Source organism: Anser anser (genome assembly GCF_964211835.1).
Source record: "Anser anser genome assembly, chromosome: 4".
In the NCBI taxonomy this organism is placed as follows: Eukaryota; Metazoa; Chordata; class Aves; order Anseriformes; family Anatidae; genus Anser; species Anser anser.
Window position 1 is genome coordinate 28504470 of NC_139724.1, and position 17784 is coordinate 28522253.

At 35.0% G+C, this 17784-nt stretch overlaps 1 protein-coding gene and 1 long non-coding RNA gene across 16 annotated transcripts in view; one reads left to right on the top strand and one right to left on the bottom strand.

The window, feature by feature from the left end:
- LOC310898701 overlaps nt 1-16420 on the top strand; it is a 37507-nt gene extending 21087 nt beyond the window's left edge. Inside the window, exon 3 of the long non-coding RNA XR_014583561.1 lies at nt 1406-16420. This is a non-coding gene — a long non-coding RNA (uncharacterized lncRNA). The remainder of the gene's footprint in view (nt 1-1405) is intronic.
- The window catches only part of TLL1 (tolloid like 1), a 161543-nt gene that overhangs the window by 86576 nt on the left and 57183 nt on the right, over nt 1-17784 (bottom strand). The window lies entirely within an intron of this gene.

Here is a 17784-nt window from a genome sequence, read left to right on the forward strand (position 1 = left end):
TAAAAGTCTGCCATGCAAAGCAGTTAAGTTTGCTACACGCAAACAATTGCCTCACCGGAATGAAAACAAACAGGAAAATAAGTATCTTATAGAAGATACTTTCCATCCAAGAATATATAACCATAAAAATGTGTTACCATAAAAATGCGATTGATAAGGAAGAGTAAGATGATCTCTGACATATAGATCAAGCATGGGAACTACAGCTATATTCTACCTATGGCAACTTGAACTGTTATCACAAATAATGAATATTCATCTGTGAAGCTCTCTTTGCTAACATACTGTCTTCCAATAAGACCATCACCACACCAAATATCCACTATTCTGGATGAATGAAATATACTACTAAGAAAATACAGTCATTAAAAAAAAAGGAAAACTATTAAAATTATTTTAAGTATATGCATATACACCCATAGTATGAGTTAGCATACATGGTTAGGACAAAAAGGGTTTTCATGACTTTCTAGAAGATGGTCAGAAGTCACAGAACATGAATGAAATCACATAGTTAAATTCATGGGGCTATGATACGCAGTAGAATGGATCTTTCTGGGATTAAAAATACCAATTAGTATATAAACCTGCAAATTATATACAGGAATATATTCATTATGATTGTAAAACCAAAAATCATCTTTAGCAAACTGTTTCATAATTTGTCCTACAATTTTTAAAACAAAAACTATAAACAGCCATTTTGGAGTAAAATATATTGCTGAGAGTATCAATACTAATATTAGTAACAAAACAGAAAATGCAACTAAGGAAAGATTGCTACTGTTTGCCCCTAAAGCACAGCAGCATAGCAGAAAGAAAAAAAAACAGTACTATCCCAGAATCTCTGATTAGCACACAGCTACCAAGGACAGCTCTAAGAGACTGACACTGCAGTAGACCATTAAGATCCAAAAAGAATTTCCATAATGTGCTTTGTTTTGATTACAGTGCAGGCTAGAGAAACATTCAACTCAAGCACGGCGTTCTTACATTCGGACAACTTTTTTCAACTTTTGAAAACAAGATTAGAAAAGCTAATATTGCAATGAATTAGAGTACTATAACATGAAATTCTCTCTTAGGCTAAACAAACTAGGCAAAATGAGAAGTAAACTGTGATCAGCCACACAGGTATTCCCTTGTTCTGTGAGCAGACACAGAACCGTGACAGGGAGATTACTGCCTTATTGAAAAGATGCCAATGAAAGGATTAAGGCAATTTTAGAAGACATTTTAAAAGCATAGCCTCAGATTTTGGTATGCTACTGGGAGTGGAAAGCACAGGAAGTTTATCCCCTTCATAGGAGCTGCCAAGAACTGACAACAAAAATATTAGAATTAACTGAAAGCCAAAATATAAATCTGAAGAGCTTTGAGCTTCTTTCTTTCCTTTTGATGGCAGGTGGGCCACCCAGTGCTTTTCAAAATCTGACCAGCAATTCATGCAGCAAGAGGTGCCAAAAAGCATGCTGGCCCAAGTTCAGGGTTCATCTAAAAGCCCATGTGCAACAGTTCCAATTAGCAGCCTCTTCTACAGCTGAGTCATTGAGTACTTCCCTGCAACAACACAGCTATGTGCATTACAATCTATCTTGGTGAGTCATTTTATCCCATACAATCCATTTCACAGCTTACATAACTGCCTCTGAAACTCTGAATAGAAAAAGGGAAATTGTGTGCTAAATAAGTAAAAACAATTTTACCTTATTATGAGGAGAGCAACATATGCTACTATAATTAGCTTAATTTTGTATTCAAACCAGTTCATTTTTTCCAAGATTTTCAGGGGCAATATACTTTTCTCAGGAATCGTTTAAATGAAAACAAGACACCAATTAAACAGCAAAAGATTGCAAATGCAACCACAAGCATAAGACTGCATGCCATACTCTGGATTGTTTCTATCACTGTTCTTCATGAGTGCTACCTTCAGCCATAACAGTCAAATAAATTTCAGTGTTACCATACAGAGATCAAAGAAATTTCAAAAGAAATTTATGAACCAAAATTAATTTGAGTGTTCGATAATTATCAAAATCAGTTTAACTTTTTATTGAACAAAGAAAAAAACAAGTATATGACAGAAAACTTTATATAAAACTTTAACAACATTAAATAGAAGAAAAATGCAGCCTATTTTCAGATATACCAAAACTAGAGATTAGTTACTACATTAATTTCAGCATACGGCATTTTCAAATCTGTGCACAACTGTGAGCAATTTAGTGAAATTTATTGATTTACTTGAAAAAAATGACAGTCACACCTGAAAAGGGATACAACTCCTCTGACAGGATGCTTCCATATTCCTACTTACTATGAAAAAAATTGATGTAAAATAGTAAGCTTTATATCTGTTTTGTTCTGATGTGCAGTTAAAAAACACTACCTAAAAGTCCAAATACGTTACCACCATATCATAAATGCATGTTATAAAACAAAATACTTTTCCCTTGGTAGCTGGACTGGTTCACTAGTCTGTTTGCCATCCATTTGTCTCCCCAGATTCCTATTTTCCTGACCACTAATATTACATGGGGTGCTTGTTTAATTGTAGCATACCATAGTCCCAATGCTTTTTATTTCAACTACTAAAATACCCAGGATTACTAAGGTGACATTCCTAGTGATTCAGATATGTAACACTAAAAATTTGGCTACCATGAGAGAAACATCAGATCTATGTTAGCAGAAGTGTGATAATGAAGGAAAGAATACTAGAAGTTGTAGTTTTAGAAGAACCATAAATCCGTTATTTTCCTGAAATGAGGTATGCATAGATCTTGAAGTTTTAGGAATTTACAGGGCAGGGGGTGTGAGGCGTGGGGGTATTATGTTAAGTGACAAGCACTTTTGACAAAGTCCAAAATAACTATAGAAACGTCTGCCCCATGCACTGAAAAAAAAAAAAGTTTTTTCAAAAAAAATTTTTTCACAAGTTTTTTCCAAAATAATAATAATTTGGCTTTGGTCAACCACAAAAAAAAAAAAGTCAGTAGAGAAAAGGAACTGGACTGCAACTCTGCAGCTTCTTACGTGAGAAAACACCTTCCTTTTGCAACATAAACTATTTGCAAGTCTAGAAGTGATTCTGCATGAACTTGAGCAGTTTCTTCTGAATATTATCATAGCCCTACCCAAAGCTTCAAAATATTCAGCCTTAAAATATACTGGAAGAGGTACCAACAAAATGTCGTCAACATAGGAATATCACTTGGATTCATGAAAGAAGAGGAATTTTTGTACTGAAACATACAAAACCAATTGAAAATCTTGAGAAACCAAACCAATGTCAGTGTTGGATCAAGATTTAAGTCTATTCAAATCACAAACATTTCAACTTGTCATTTATGTGCCATAACTACAAAAACTAAATTAATGGGCAGCTTGGCTTTTCATAAAATGAGTTCTTCTGCTGCAATATTAAGGGAAAAATATCAGAGAAGTTATTCAAAAATCTAAAGTTTGAGTCAAAGGTATTTTAGATCTTAAGATTACAAGACTCAAGATGAAATCCGTAATTTTTCTCTCAAGATAATATTTCATAATAAAATCCATTTGAATACTTATTTTCTGTAAAACAAAACTACACAGCCTCTACAAAAAAAACAGTTGTTCATGTCTTGAAGTTGTACTTCCACTTTTTTTATACTGTAAATATATAGCCACTGATACATTTTTCTTAAAAGCAATCCAAAATAACCAAAAACCTAAGCAGGTCTTCCCAAACACATGCGATTCCTAAACAAACAAACCAAAAAAAAAAAAAAAAAGAGGAAAAGAGGACAGTCAACTTTAAGCACTACCAAAACACGTATCTCCTTTTTACTGATTGAACATTGTGTATTAACTTAACTTTATGTATTTTCCTTTGCACTTCCACATATTTTCCTCTCTTCCATTTGCCATCTCTCCCTCAAAACCCTCTGGACTGGTCATGTTAATTTATTTGGTTCCTTGGCATGGTTTCATCCCTTCAACACTCATACCATTCTATTTTTTCAAGACTCCTACCTTGAACTCCTACCCAAAAGGGCACTATTTTCCCTAAGAAATGCATCATTTCTACTTCCATCAGAAAATAAAATAATGACAGCAGAATACTTAAAACATTAAAAAAAAAAAAGTCAGACTGTAGATCACTTAGAAATACATTCCTCCATTCTTTTGAATGTGGCATCTCTTGGCAACAGCTCACATAGGCATACATACAGTTATCCTGAAATCAGCTAACTTATGTAGTAGTGATGTAGCCTTGGAAGCACAAATTTTACTGCAACCCTTTCAAATCACCAGCAACACAGTTTCCTTAACTGTTCTTTAGGAACCGTTTACTTCCTTGTAATCTCGTTTTAACTTCCTTGTAATCTCCCTTAACACCATTACTACAAGCAACTCACCACCCTCTATTTTTAGCTTCCTTCCTTTCTTTCACCATGTGTTCACATTTATGGGTAGGGTGATGGCAAGACCCTGCTGGGGGCAAGTTACAGCTGGGGATCCCTGCGTATGGTACACAGCATTTGACTGTAGCTCCTTCACACTGTTCTCTGCATAGTCTGCAGGAAGTTATTACCATTTTCACACATCTAGGACATAAAAACAACCAGGTCTGACCAAACTGCAGACACAAAAAAGCCAGCTGTAGAGCCAGAGCCAGGAGAACAGAAACAGTTGCCAGAAAGGCAACCCCCCATCCTATAGAGTCAGTTGCTTTCCAAACATCTCTCCAGGGCTCAGGGCAATCAGATGATAGGGCTACTGGTTAAGTGGCATGCAGTACTTGGGCATGTTCCAAGTACTGAAAAACAGAAGAGGTTTCCAATGGAAAGCACTGCTCTCAAGGAAAATTGAGTGATTGTGACATCCATCATGGTCAACTTTTCACTTACCAGAAGAGGCATTGTAGAGCTTGATCTTTATCAAAGGGGATAACAATCTCCTACAGATGTTTCTCCATGACACATCACATTGACTTACAAATGTCTATTTCCACTGAGTTAACTACAGCTTTTACTTTGCTCTTAATTTGAAAGTAGTTAAATTTCTAAATTCCATTTTTTTTCTATTCCTTTTTCTGAGGGGCAGTTTTCATATTCCTTTAAAATAAGTGCCAAATATATATATATATATATATATTCAAGAAAGCAAAGACTATTTTGACAGAAGTCTCGATGTTAGGTAAAAGGACAAACTTCACTCCTGAATGGTATTTTTGGTATTTTGAGGACAGGCTCTTTAACAATGCAAGAGTACCTCTATCAAAGGTTTGGTTCTCAGTTCAGCTGTTCAATCTGACAAGCTTTCTGACTTTCAGCAACTGTATTTTTGTAAGCATCATCATCAACAACAACACACATACGTTGTACATGGTAAAAATCTGTTCCTCATACAATGGGTTAGCCATGAACCTGAATGAATAGGACGTTACTGACCAAACAGTAAAGGTTTCTGCACACTATAAGAAAGCAGCTATTATAAGAACTTTTTCACTGCCACAGGACAGATATTAACAAAACAAACCTTCAAAAAATGTTCTGAAAGAGATACATTTACCCATCCTGTTATTAACTTTTTTATTATTTTCTACAATTTTAGTTTTTAGACTATGGAAGGATTCAAAAGTGAAAAAACTAAACACAAGCTTTTCTTAAGAGTAGTTATCAATCATATATACCCTGGTGGCTCTCGATCAATGATTGCTGAAAAATGTAGGGCAATCACAGCTGAATTTTCTCTATTTAAATTTTCTCTACAAGCACTCTTATAAGGGTGCATATCATCCCTAGCAGAAGGCACTGCCTGAGTATTTGTTGAGCTTTCCTTTAGCATTAATAAGTTGTGGTTTCACAGGATTCTGGCACATAAATGGCAGAGAGCTATGAGGTCTTTGTTGTTGTTGTTGGTTTAGTTTGGCTTTTTTGGTTGTTGTTTTGTTGTTGTTCATTTGTTTAGGGTTTGTTTTTGTTTTGTTCTGCTGCCCCTGTGCACCTGCAAATGATAACTTCTGCTACAGCTGGCTTTCTTAAGAAGGCTAGAAAAATACACCAGGACAGAAATTCTTGTCTATGATATCACATTGGTCATATCTACAACAGTAAGCCTTATATGACCACTATGATGCTATAACATTCATCTCTATTATATATTTAAACTCCATTTCTCTATGAATAGCCTTAAGGTCAAGATCTACAAAGTTAATGATATAATAAAAATAAAAGTTAATGAAAGAATAGACTCCACAAGGCAAAATTACCCGTATAAAAGTGAAAACTTTTTTTAAAAACATATAAAATACATACACGTATAAAGCCAAAAAGAATAAAAATAATTGTTTTTAAATTAAGAATAGAAATTAAGAACAGAGTTGAATTAATTCAATTCATTAAAGAATGAAAAAATGCAACATTAAAAATAAACCGTAAATTGAAGAATGGAGATCAGAGAATATCACCTACATGAAACAGCTGTTAGGGCTGAGACAGACACAGCAGCTGCTACAAGGCCTCCTCAAAGATGTAAGTCTTAGACATTTTCATTTGAATACCAAGAGAACAGAACAGCACCAGAAATTCAAGTAAATTACCAAGTTAACTGATAATACACAGTAGACACTGAAGGACTAAAACTATTTTACTCTTTGCCTCACATCCATATTAATCTACTTTGTACAGAATGTTGTATAACACAGCTGATGTCTTACAGCTTTTTTTGCCTCATAGTGCCTAAATTTCAGGTCAAAATAGCTTCTTTAGGTTCACAAAATAAATTGTATTTTATAAGTGAAGTATCATACCTTTCATGACTTTTTCTGTGTGATTAACATCTTTTTGCTCAGAACAGATGTATTTTTTAAATGCAAATAACATTTTCATCATCATGAAACAACTGTGCATCCTTTAGCACAGCAGTAGCTCCTTGTCCCAGAAACTGAATTCAATCAATTTAGCATGGTTATGGAAGGAAGAATCATTTCCTTGTTTTACCTGGCACTTTTCAAATATTACTTTCCTTCTAATCAGAAGACAAAAAAGAAGCTGTTAATGTAACATGTATAGATTCACCCACATGTTTGCATTTGGGGACAGGGGAACTGTTAATGTGTTGTTCTAGTCAAAACACAAATCAGTTTCCAGTTTGAGGACTTTGATGCTTCTGTCTTTAAGCCTAACAAGAGGAAGGTAACAGCACTGACTGAATATAGGAAGCTGCAGCAGTTATCAAACAAACCATCAGGCACTGGAAATAAAGTTCATTTTGCTTCACAGAGGGTTTTATTTTGTTTTTTAATCTCTTGTGCTTTTCAGCCCAATGCATATTTGTGTGACTTGTGAAGAGCGTGTGGGGCTTGAACATCACTAGTAAAGCTCACCTAAGCAAAGTCCTATGACTCAGTGAAGATAGAGGCACTTAAAAGGTTAGGTAGCTGCAAACTAAAAACTTTCAAGAAGTTTGGACATCTTCGCACTCTCCAGCACAGGCACTTCAACCCAAGCAACTGTGATACAGAAAGGGTACCAGAAGAAGAAAACAACATCAAGTGGAAACCTTGAGAAGCCTATTCTGGATCAAAAAACATTGGGATGACAAATCCAGTGCGTGCTTCCTCTGTCACCTTTAAGAAAAGGCTTGTGAGTTTAAATGAAAAGTAGAAAGAATCAAGAAAATCAATTTAAATGAAGCACAATGGAAGAGACAGTTACAAAGTGAAGAAAAGTAGGTTAAAGAATGTGACTAAGAGAAAGATAGTTACCATTCAGCAGACAAAAAAAAAAACACTACAGAGTATTTCATTTTAGCCATCTACAATTAATAGGTTATTTTTGGAGATAAAAGTTTTAGTGAAGGAGAACAGCTGAAAAGACTAAGACACTTTTATATTTTGCCTAAATATTTGTTTCAAAGTATATAATTCAAAGGAAATACTAATGATTAGGAAGGATTCTATCGAATAAAATGCATTTTAAGGATGAATAATAAAAATAATAAAACACTCAAAATTCATTTAGATAGGCTACTGAGTGTGCAGGGCAATACAGTTTTGGTCACAAATTCTATTTAACACCCCAGCCTTTTGGTGACAGTGTAAGTTACAGGGCAAAAATAATTGTTTCTGATAAACTGAGGGAAGAGATTTATATAACTTATAGTATTTTCTTTATGGATTATATACCTCTTATTTAGATATTTTATATTAGTAAGAGAAGCCAATTTCAGACAAAAAAAAAACTTTGAATAAATGGAAGAGATGTTTTGGTAGCTTTATTGGAAAACTAGCAGCCAAGAAAAGTAAATAAAGAAGAGGAAATACGTAAATGAAGAGGTAAATATTCTGTTGAGAAAAAAGTTAAGCTATAAAACCTGCTGGCATTAGTCTGAGGACCAGACTCAAGTAAGACGATGGTATTCTTAATGATAGCCAAATTCAGATGAAATTAAGAATTATAAGTCAGACAAAATTAAGAATTACAAATGTATCAATACAAAGCAACCTTAGCCCTGGAGTATTTTAGATGAGTAGTTCACTTGTCTTGAGCCTTTGCAAGCAAGCTTCCAAAGACACTCAGACAAGAATGGTGACCCTGGCAGAACCATGGTGCACAGTCTGGGGAGACTGGTCTTTGCATAAGGACAGCCAGAGTCAGCAGAGCACAAGCACTGAACAGCAGCACTGAGGGAGAAGCAGCAGTAGCTGTTTGAGGATTGGGAGGGTGACCAAGAAAAAGGCAAGTTTACCAAAAAAAAAAAGTTACTGTTTAGCTAAGATATCTTTCTTTGGAAATTCCAGTTTCCAAGAAATTTCACAACTGTAATACCATTGCTCTGCTGCAAAGTTGGACTCAGATTGTGACTATGGAATAAAAGTGAATAAGAAACTCAGTACTAAATGAGATAACTATTTTAGTTGTTTTTTTTTTTTCCTGTGCTATGACAATGATAGGCCACACATTTATACAATAACATTTTCTTTGAAACTTGGCATTAGAATATAATAAACACATCACATCAAAGTTATAGTGCAGCAGCACAAAATCTTCTTCTGTACCTTTTCTTTGTCTTTGGAAAATGAAAATTTTCTGTGCTAACAGACATAAAATTCCAAGTGGGCTAAAGTGGTACCTCTAAAGCAGAAAATCCTTGATAAATCATTAAATGCAACTAAAGATTTATACAGAAGGCCAAATGGCTCTGAAAGGAAAGTGCATATCTGAGGGATTATCTGGCATTCAGGATGAAGGTTCTCATCATACGACATGAAAAAAATGTTCCTCCATTTGCACCATCTTAAATAAAGAATTATTAAACTTCATATAAATAAAAGCTTATTTTAAGCTCCAGAAGTGACTTCCATTATCAGCTGCAGCTTCCTGTTTCAGTAATTTTTGACATGAACCTCACTTAAGTCATTCCATCTCAATTTTTAGCACATCATTCTACGACCTGGCTCTGCAGAAGAGACAAGGAAAGGGACTAAACAGCTCTTAGCGTTGCTTTTTTTGGCACTGATCCTGTGCTTAATACAGCAAGTTCTGGGTGTTGGACCAATGTAATTCTATATTCCTGTCCACATATTCAACAGATGTCTTCTACCAGGATTTTTGTTACTGGAGAATAAACTTCTCATACACATGGTTAAAAAGTTGAAACATGGTTGTTTTACCCTGTATAATCCAATTCAAGTTACAGTTTAAAATAGAAATGATGAGTCCCATTCATCACAACTATTTTGCTTGCTTGATACTGAATGCTGTTTTTTTTTTTTTTTTCAGCAATTGTAATTTACGGGGTTTTGGTTTTTTTCCCATGGAGACTCTGCACAGCTGCTGATTATTGTTTGGACATGACAAGTAAAACAGAAACTGAAAAAACAACCTCAGAGTTAGCAAGGCAGCAGTAAATGAACAGTGGAAAATCACTGACATTATCTAATACCTAACATAAAGTTATTAGAATTTAATGCTCCATACATCTAAATCTTGCATAGGTTAATACTGTGACTACTTTTAGCTATGATAGCACTTAAGACAGAATTTATATGACCATTCTTATATTTTGTGTCTTTTGACTGATACAATGAGACCTCATCTCAGTTTAGCATTGATTCCCTCAATTTTCGGCTATAGAAAACCAGTGTTGCATAGCTACTGAAAGCTTTTTAAGTCCTTGTTTCTAAACAGCATAGCGTATTAGCCTTTTGTGAGCACTCTGCTGTAAGCCAGCAGAACCTCCACCCCTTTCTAAAAAGAGTTATACTTGTTGCACACAGTCCAAACTTCTTAGGTTTTGGCACTGCTGGTAGTTCAAGTATCATCAACAGAATTAAGGGGAAAAACAACAACAACACAGTTCAAACTTTTTCCTGTCCCTACAGTTTCTTCGCAAGACTGCCTTTAGCTCAAACTTGTGTGGCTGCGAAAACTGTTGTCACCCCAAGCTGTCACACAATTAATCAGGTTAAATTGTGTACATTTACAGTGGTATTTTACACAAGGACTTGTTTTCAACAGATTATCAGACTTCGGCACTGATGGCAAATCAAGCAAAAAACAATCCAACAAGCAAATTCACCTACAAATCCTACAGATTATTATTACAGACAATCTTGTGGTGCAAAACGGTAGCTAAGTAAAAGTTCAAGAATTTCACAAATCTTAAAAGAAAGCAAATAGTTATACCTTGGTTAAGCTTCTCATTCCCAGAAAGTCAGTCTCATGCTGATCCTCATTTAAGGCGTGTTAGTTTATATGACAGACAGAAATGTTAAAAGGCCAATCCAAATAATAGATTCTGACTTTTTCCTCCAAGTCTACTCTTCTTTTCTTGCCTTCATAAAGCCACTGCAGCTCCTTATGTACTGCTTACCACCAGATTTCTTAAACTGCTTTATAACAGTGGGCCATATGTTAGCAGGAATGGCATACCACAGTCCGTTTGCAGTCCCACTCATGATCACAGATATCACTTCTCCCATCGCAATTGTAGCATTCTTAATTACAGCTGTTGTTCCCATGAATACACAGAAGATGGATACTAAGTATTTAATAGCTTTTAACATCTTTGTGTTTTAATTAATAGAGAAAGCACTGCTTAAATTAGTCTGAGTATTTTTAGATGTCTTTTAATACAATTCAGCAGCTGGAACAAAGGACATGAGCCAAACATGATGGTTCTAGCCAGCTCACCCTAGGCTAGTGTGGTCATGAGGGGTGTGCCTTTTGACAGCAATACAATGGTGGCCTCAAATAACTTCTTGACATATCTCTGGAAATAGGAATTACACAAGACTTGTAAATTTTAAGCTTCCTTCAAGCTCAGAGAAAATACTAATATTTAATTAAGAACAAATATGCCAAATCAAATATTACTGTTTTCAGACTTATTTAGAGTCCAGAAGATAACATTTATGGTCTAATATTTCAAAATTACTTGACTATTGAGATTTTAGAAAAAAGAACATTTAATAGGCTTCTCAACTCCTAGATGCTCTTTATTTTTTCTTTATTCTGTTATGCTCTCAAGGCAAACTATTCATAAATAGCAACAAAAATGAACAAAAAGTACAGGAAAAGCACTTGACCAAGTAAAACATGAGCACTCAAAAAAAAACATATCACTTATTTCTTGAGTAGATTACATGTATTACTACTGCGTTTATAAAAAATCTAGCACTGTGTCCAAATGCTAAACCAAAAATTCTTCATTATTTAAAGGCATACTTCTGAAAATATTTAAGACACTTCTGCTCTACATGAGGGAAAAAAAAAAATACACTTTCTTCTACCTACCTCTTGTCATATTAATGATGGTTTGTAAATCTTAATCCTAAGCATCCACACTTCTTATTTAAAAATTTGTGGCAGTATGCTTATTTTAAGTGTTTCCGAGTTAACACAAGAGTAACTGAAAATAGAACTCGGAGTAAAGAACAAAATGGAAAGACCTGCTATTGCTATTATGCTGTTTTCATTGGGTTTTGGATACAACAATGCTCAAATAACACAGTGTATGCTGAGACAAGATTTCAAATGAATGACCCTTAGTCGCTCCCAAGGTTTTGAAAGGAATGCCAGCATCTAATTAAATTTTAAATTTTCTGTTTACAACTAAAATAGCTACGGGCTGTCAATTTATAGAAAAGTTATCTGTTTGAAGCTATTCTAGGAAGGATTATATGACAATATGTCAAACTGTAGATTGCTATCACAAATACTGCTTCAGGTATTAGACAGCTCCTTTTGTGAAAGTGAGTGCCCTTCAGTTATAAGGTATTCCCCAAGAATACAACTCCTAAAAAGAAAATAGCTTTATTGTAACATTAGCATTACTAGTATAAATACCTCTAAGTGGAGAACTCCAGTGACATATAAAAATTAATCTGTAAAAGTATCAAGGAAAAGTACCTTCATGGTTGTGAAAATCACTGACATTTGTGGTTTATAAAGTTAACGTTTCAATGTACTCTGAAAGTATATTTCTTTCTATTCCTGAAGAAGGGAAAAAAAAAAATCACTTTAAACATATTCAGCTGTTTAATACAATCTAGTAGAAATAGATCAGCAGAGTCTTTTAGAAATTTCACACTCATATTGAAGTACAGAATACTAATCAGAACTAAAAAATATCTAGAGGGACAGAAGGCAAAACAGAGGTACATATAGAATACTCTCATGTAATCTAAAAGATACTGTGGGAAAGAAAAAAAAAATCCTGTACTGCAGGACGTAATAAGTGGTGGCAGGTTTTTTTGTTTGATTGGTTGGTTTTCCTTTTTATTGCATGGTAGACAAAAGGAAGAAATCTAGCTCTAAAATGTGAATCTACCAGAAAACTGTCTTTGTGGCATCCAAAAAACTCTATTAATTTTGATGAATGTCTTCGAAATTCACAAATGCACATGGGACACTCCAGAGAGCAGTAAATGACCTAACCCAACGTTTGAGAACAGAAGACATCTTCATATGCTAAAATGACATCATTTGTTTTCATAAAACATGGGAGGAACATCTGGCAGGACAGAAAAGGATTCTAGAGCTTTTTAAGGCATCAGAGCTGAAGTTAGCAGCAAGGATTTGGGGTCTAGTGGTTTTTTTTTTCATCATTTGTTTGGTTTTAGCAAAGGAGTGCATCACTTTTCTGGGACTTACAGAAAGCAGGCTAGAACTTTTGAGTCTAAAACTGAATGAAAAAATTGCAAGGTTCCTACATATCTTGAAAAGGTATAGTAAAGGTTTGTGGACTGTGAATTTATAAGGGATTTAAACTGGCAGCAGTATTATATCACCTGCAACATCTCCACTTGGAAGAAAACACCAAAAAGGTTCTGAGTCACTGTAACAAATGCTTCTATTCCCAGTGCTTTGTGTGAGTGACTGGATTGATCCAATCTATCTGTGGCAATTTGCGATGCCTCAAAGGTTATTTACTGGATTTGCACTTGATATATCATCTTAACAGAATGAGACTAACATCTCAGTGAAATAGTGTACTCAGCTACATCTGCAGGGCTACTTTCAGTACTAACAAAAATCCTGAAAAGCAAAAAGTATCTGGGACTCCTTCTGTTCCATAGACTGTACCAAAAAAAAGAGTAGGGCTAACTGGTGGTTAACTGTGTGTGATAACTACTCCATGCTCATTGTCTCCTGGGGCCTGAGCACAGAGCTATGCTTCATTGCACAGTGTCTCACATGTCTCAGAGAGGTACACGAGAGAAATGTTCATGCAGTGTTGTCCTACATAGAGGACCCTCAACCCCTAGCTTTGTGACTATTGTTGCTAGATCAACAAATATGCTTTCTTCAAGTATGGAATTGAAAATTATTAATTGCAGCACAGGAGTTGAAAATAACCCTTCTTCCTAACACTTATATAGTTTTCCATTTGGCAAATGGATGTTTTCTTCTCCTCCATGGTTCAAAAGTAAAACTGAAATTAAAGTCATTGTATTCATTAATCTTACTGGGTTTTCCTTTTATTCAACTCCCAAAACATAAATACTGAGTGGGGGGAAAGAGAAATTATAAAACACAATAATGTAACTTACAGACTAATATACCTGCTATTTTTCCATGTTATTTTCCAATTTCTCTGTTCAATAATATCCAACTTAAAATTCCAATCATATATCCAATCATTTTTTTTCACGAAATAGCAAGAAGTTCATTGTTTTAACAACACAACACTTAATAAATACAACAAAAAGATTTCACTGTAGTTTTGTTAGCATAGAAATACATAACTGGTTGAATCACTGAATTCAGAACCCTGCTGGCAAAATCAACTTTATCATATGCAACTTCCCATAATTTATCAAGATCCATTTTAAAATTAGTGTGTTCCCTTCACTATTCCTATGAAAAACTTTTTCTGTGACACTTTTAATTTAAAGCAGACCTGGCTTGCTTGGCCTTGGACTTTTATTTTTCAAAACAATTGTTAACACTACCACTCAATTTTCATAAAACAATACCACAAATGCAAACATAGAGGCCATTTCCACTGTAAGAGTTTAAAATATATCAAGTCATAGACTACAATTTTCTGACAGTATTACTGGAATTCTTGCTGTGCAGTAAAATTCTGTAAGAACATTTAACTGATAACATACTTCATTCTAGCAAATAGTAATAAAGTTAAATCAGAATAAGTGAAGTCCTACTGCACAGCAAGACAGATAGCTATAGCTTAAAATTACGAGCAAAATAATATAGATAAGTGAATTCTTTAAGAAAGGCATAATGACAGCAGGAGTTACCTTATCAGACAAACTTTACATTCAGAGATAAAAATGATTACTTTAAGACTTTTAAATCTCTAGGTTAACGTAAGATTTTGATAAACTGACTTTGTCTTTGGTTTAGTAGCAATATTACACTTATGTGAGAAACTAAATGTTTCTTCCAAACACAATTAAAGCAATTATGTCCATATTACCAGCATTAGGAAAAATCGGTCATATTAAATGGATTAAAATGGCCTTTTGACAAAAGGAGGCATAATTAAGTATGAAGAATTATCATTCAGCTGCATCTTGTTTCTTGCAAGAATTAAATCTTAGCTTAAAGCTATTCTTTTTTCAACTAGAAAAATATATAGAAACTTTCACACACACACACAAAAAAAAAGCAAATGGCAGGGAGCTAATGCAAATCTATGCAATGAAAAAGATGGGTCATAAATGCAGAGTGATCTGGACTTTTTGCTCTGCTCAATCCACAACAATCCAAAACAACAGTTAACATGTAACTCAGGTGAATGCTACAGAGTTCAAGTGTTTAGAATGTGTGTCTGTGTGCACCCATACACATCCAAGTACTTACGAAGACTGTAGATCATATTGTGTGACACTAGACACTATCCTAGGAAACAGACTCCACAAGAGGACTTTGGGCATACAGCATATGAGACCCCAAAAAATACTGGTTTGGTCTGACAGCAGCCAAGAAGCTGTGCGTGATGTTTGACTCAACTGGCAAATGAGAGGCAGTGCTTGGCCACCTTGTTAGGTGAAACATCAGGCACATTGATCAGACAGATCCCTTTCAGTTTCTTATCCAGCTGGCAATCCATGGAAAACAATGTGGGAAGGAGTTGGGGTACACTGGGGATGCAGCTGGATAGAGACAACCAAAACTGCTTACAACCTACTTACTTATTGGGTGTGGAATTAGCAGAATAGTGAATAACCAGGTAAACATGATTTTCAGTGCAACATTATGGCCCAGAAAGTGTAAGCTGTTTTAATGGAGGGATTATGTATAAGCATGTGTATAGCAAGGGCAATTGGAAGAACAGACTACTCTAATCTTCATCTCTGGAAGCATTATGGAACCTCTCTCATTCCTCTCAGAGGATAGATTTGGCCAAATCAAGGGGCCTTTTGTTATACAAGACTCAAATATAGACCTTCCAATGCTTTTAGAAAACCATCTTTTTGCTGCCTAGAGCACTTAAGCAATGCTCCTTTTGGAAAACATCCTATGATGCTTAACAAACATAGAAATTGAATCCCAGCAGTCACACAAGAAAGTTTCAGAGAATGATTTAATCTGCACACAAATTCACAGAACTCACTGCCTAGCAAGAGGTCAGGATAAACACATCAAGAAGACAGCCTGCTTTGCACAGATCTGGCTTCTGTTGGCTGTCCTTGATGTCTGACATTTAGCAGAAGAACTTAGCTTCTTCCAAAAACTTCGAGGCATTTGTGGCAATCAGCTGTTCAGTGAGCACGCTATAGCTGACAACAAAAGCTGTCGTCACAAGATGCAGCCTTTCCACTTCAGACCAGATTTGGTACCAGCTGGAATGAGTTTTGCACATTAACATCAACACAGATCCCACTACTTTCTACTTCAGATCTTTGAAGCACTCAAAAAAAAAAAACGTATATACAGAAAATGATGAAATGTACAATCCTGAATTGAAATGACAGGGCAAATTCTTAGCACCTGGTTTTAGTTGGTTCAGATGCCTTGGCACAAGTATGCATTATTTTTCTGACTGGCACAGGAAATTACAGTAATTAGTGATTCAGAGTAATCACATGATCACTGAGTTTAGGGTAATCACAAAAGAGACATACATAACAAGATATGACTTGTGGTAAAGTTATCTGAAAAGCAAAAATCTCTTGGACATACATGATCAGCAGATAAATGCACAGTTTTGATCTGCTCACTTGTGTTCCTACCCTCAGACCATTTGATCTGGCCAGGTTGCCTGCCAGTGAAGCAAAAGAATCTTTCAGGAATGGCATCTTTGGTATTTCTATGCCCCACCAGGGCAGAACTAAACTTTAGAAGTAATTCGGTATTACAATAATCAATGAGGTGAGATTCAGCATACAGCACTGTACAAATGGTATTAATAATGCACCACTGAAGAAGGCATCTGCCAAAAATGCAACTCTCAGAAGCACCCTCATCTTCAGCAGAGAACTATCATATCAAAGCAAAAATCCCATGTCAGCACTCAGCAGGAAAAACAAAAAGCACATGACTGGGTTGTGTTGTCTGATTTGTCTGGAAGGCAAGGTACATTGCATTTGGGAGGAGAAAAAAAAAGGAAAAAAAAGGAGGAAAAAAAAAGAAGAAAGGGAAAAAAAGGAGAAAAAAAAGAAAGTCCTTAAGACAAACTGTGTGACTATAAAAGACATTAAGAATGTTGATCAAGTTTTAATAGACAACAAATATTTAGTGATCAGTAGCACAGATGATTCATTTCCTACTAGTAAGTATTTGCTAGGGCATGCTAATCTACACATATAGTGTACAGCTACGTACCCATCTGTTCTAACACTTGCATCTAATTCTGCTTGCATCTATAGGAGTCAACTGTACACTGCCGTCCTATGGTACTGAATACTGTGGCTTTGGCATTCCTTAGAATTATGTAACGATTTTTTTTTCCTCCTGAATGCTTCAAATTTCTTCCCTGTTATGTAAGGAGTTTAAAAAAGTCTTAGGTTTGTTTTTTTTTTAAAAAAAGTATCACTTTAATTTTTTATTTTTTCTTTTAATAAATCTACATATCTTCTGCAAGCACATATAACAAGATTTTACTTGCAGTAAAATGCCTTGAAAAGCAAAACTCTTGGAGACGTATAGGAAAATATCAAGGAGGTTGTTTAATGGTGCATTTCATACTATAGTTTTAATCTGTCAGCAAATCACACTTGCTATCAGATACTGAAAGAGTTGTATACTGCAATCAGTTAAAGTGGTAGAAATTTTTGGCATTTCATATGTTGACTCCTGATCCATTGCTATTACTTCTGTC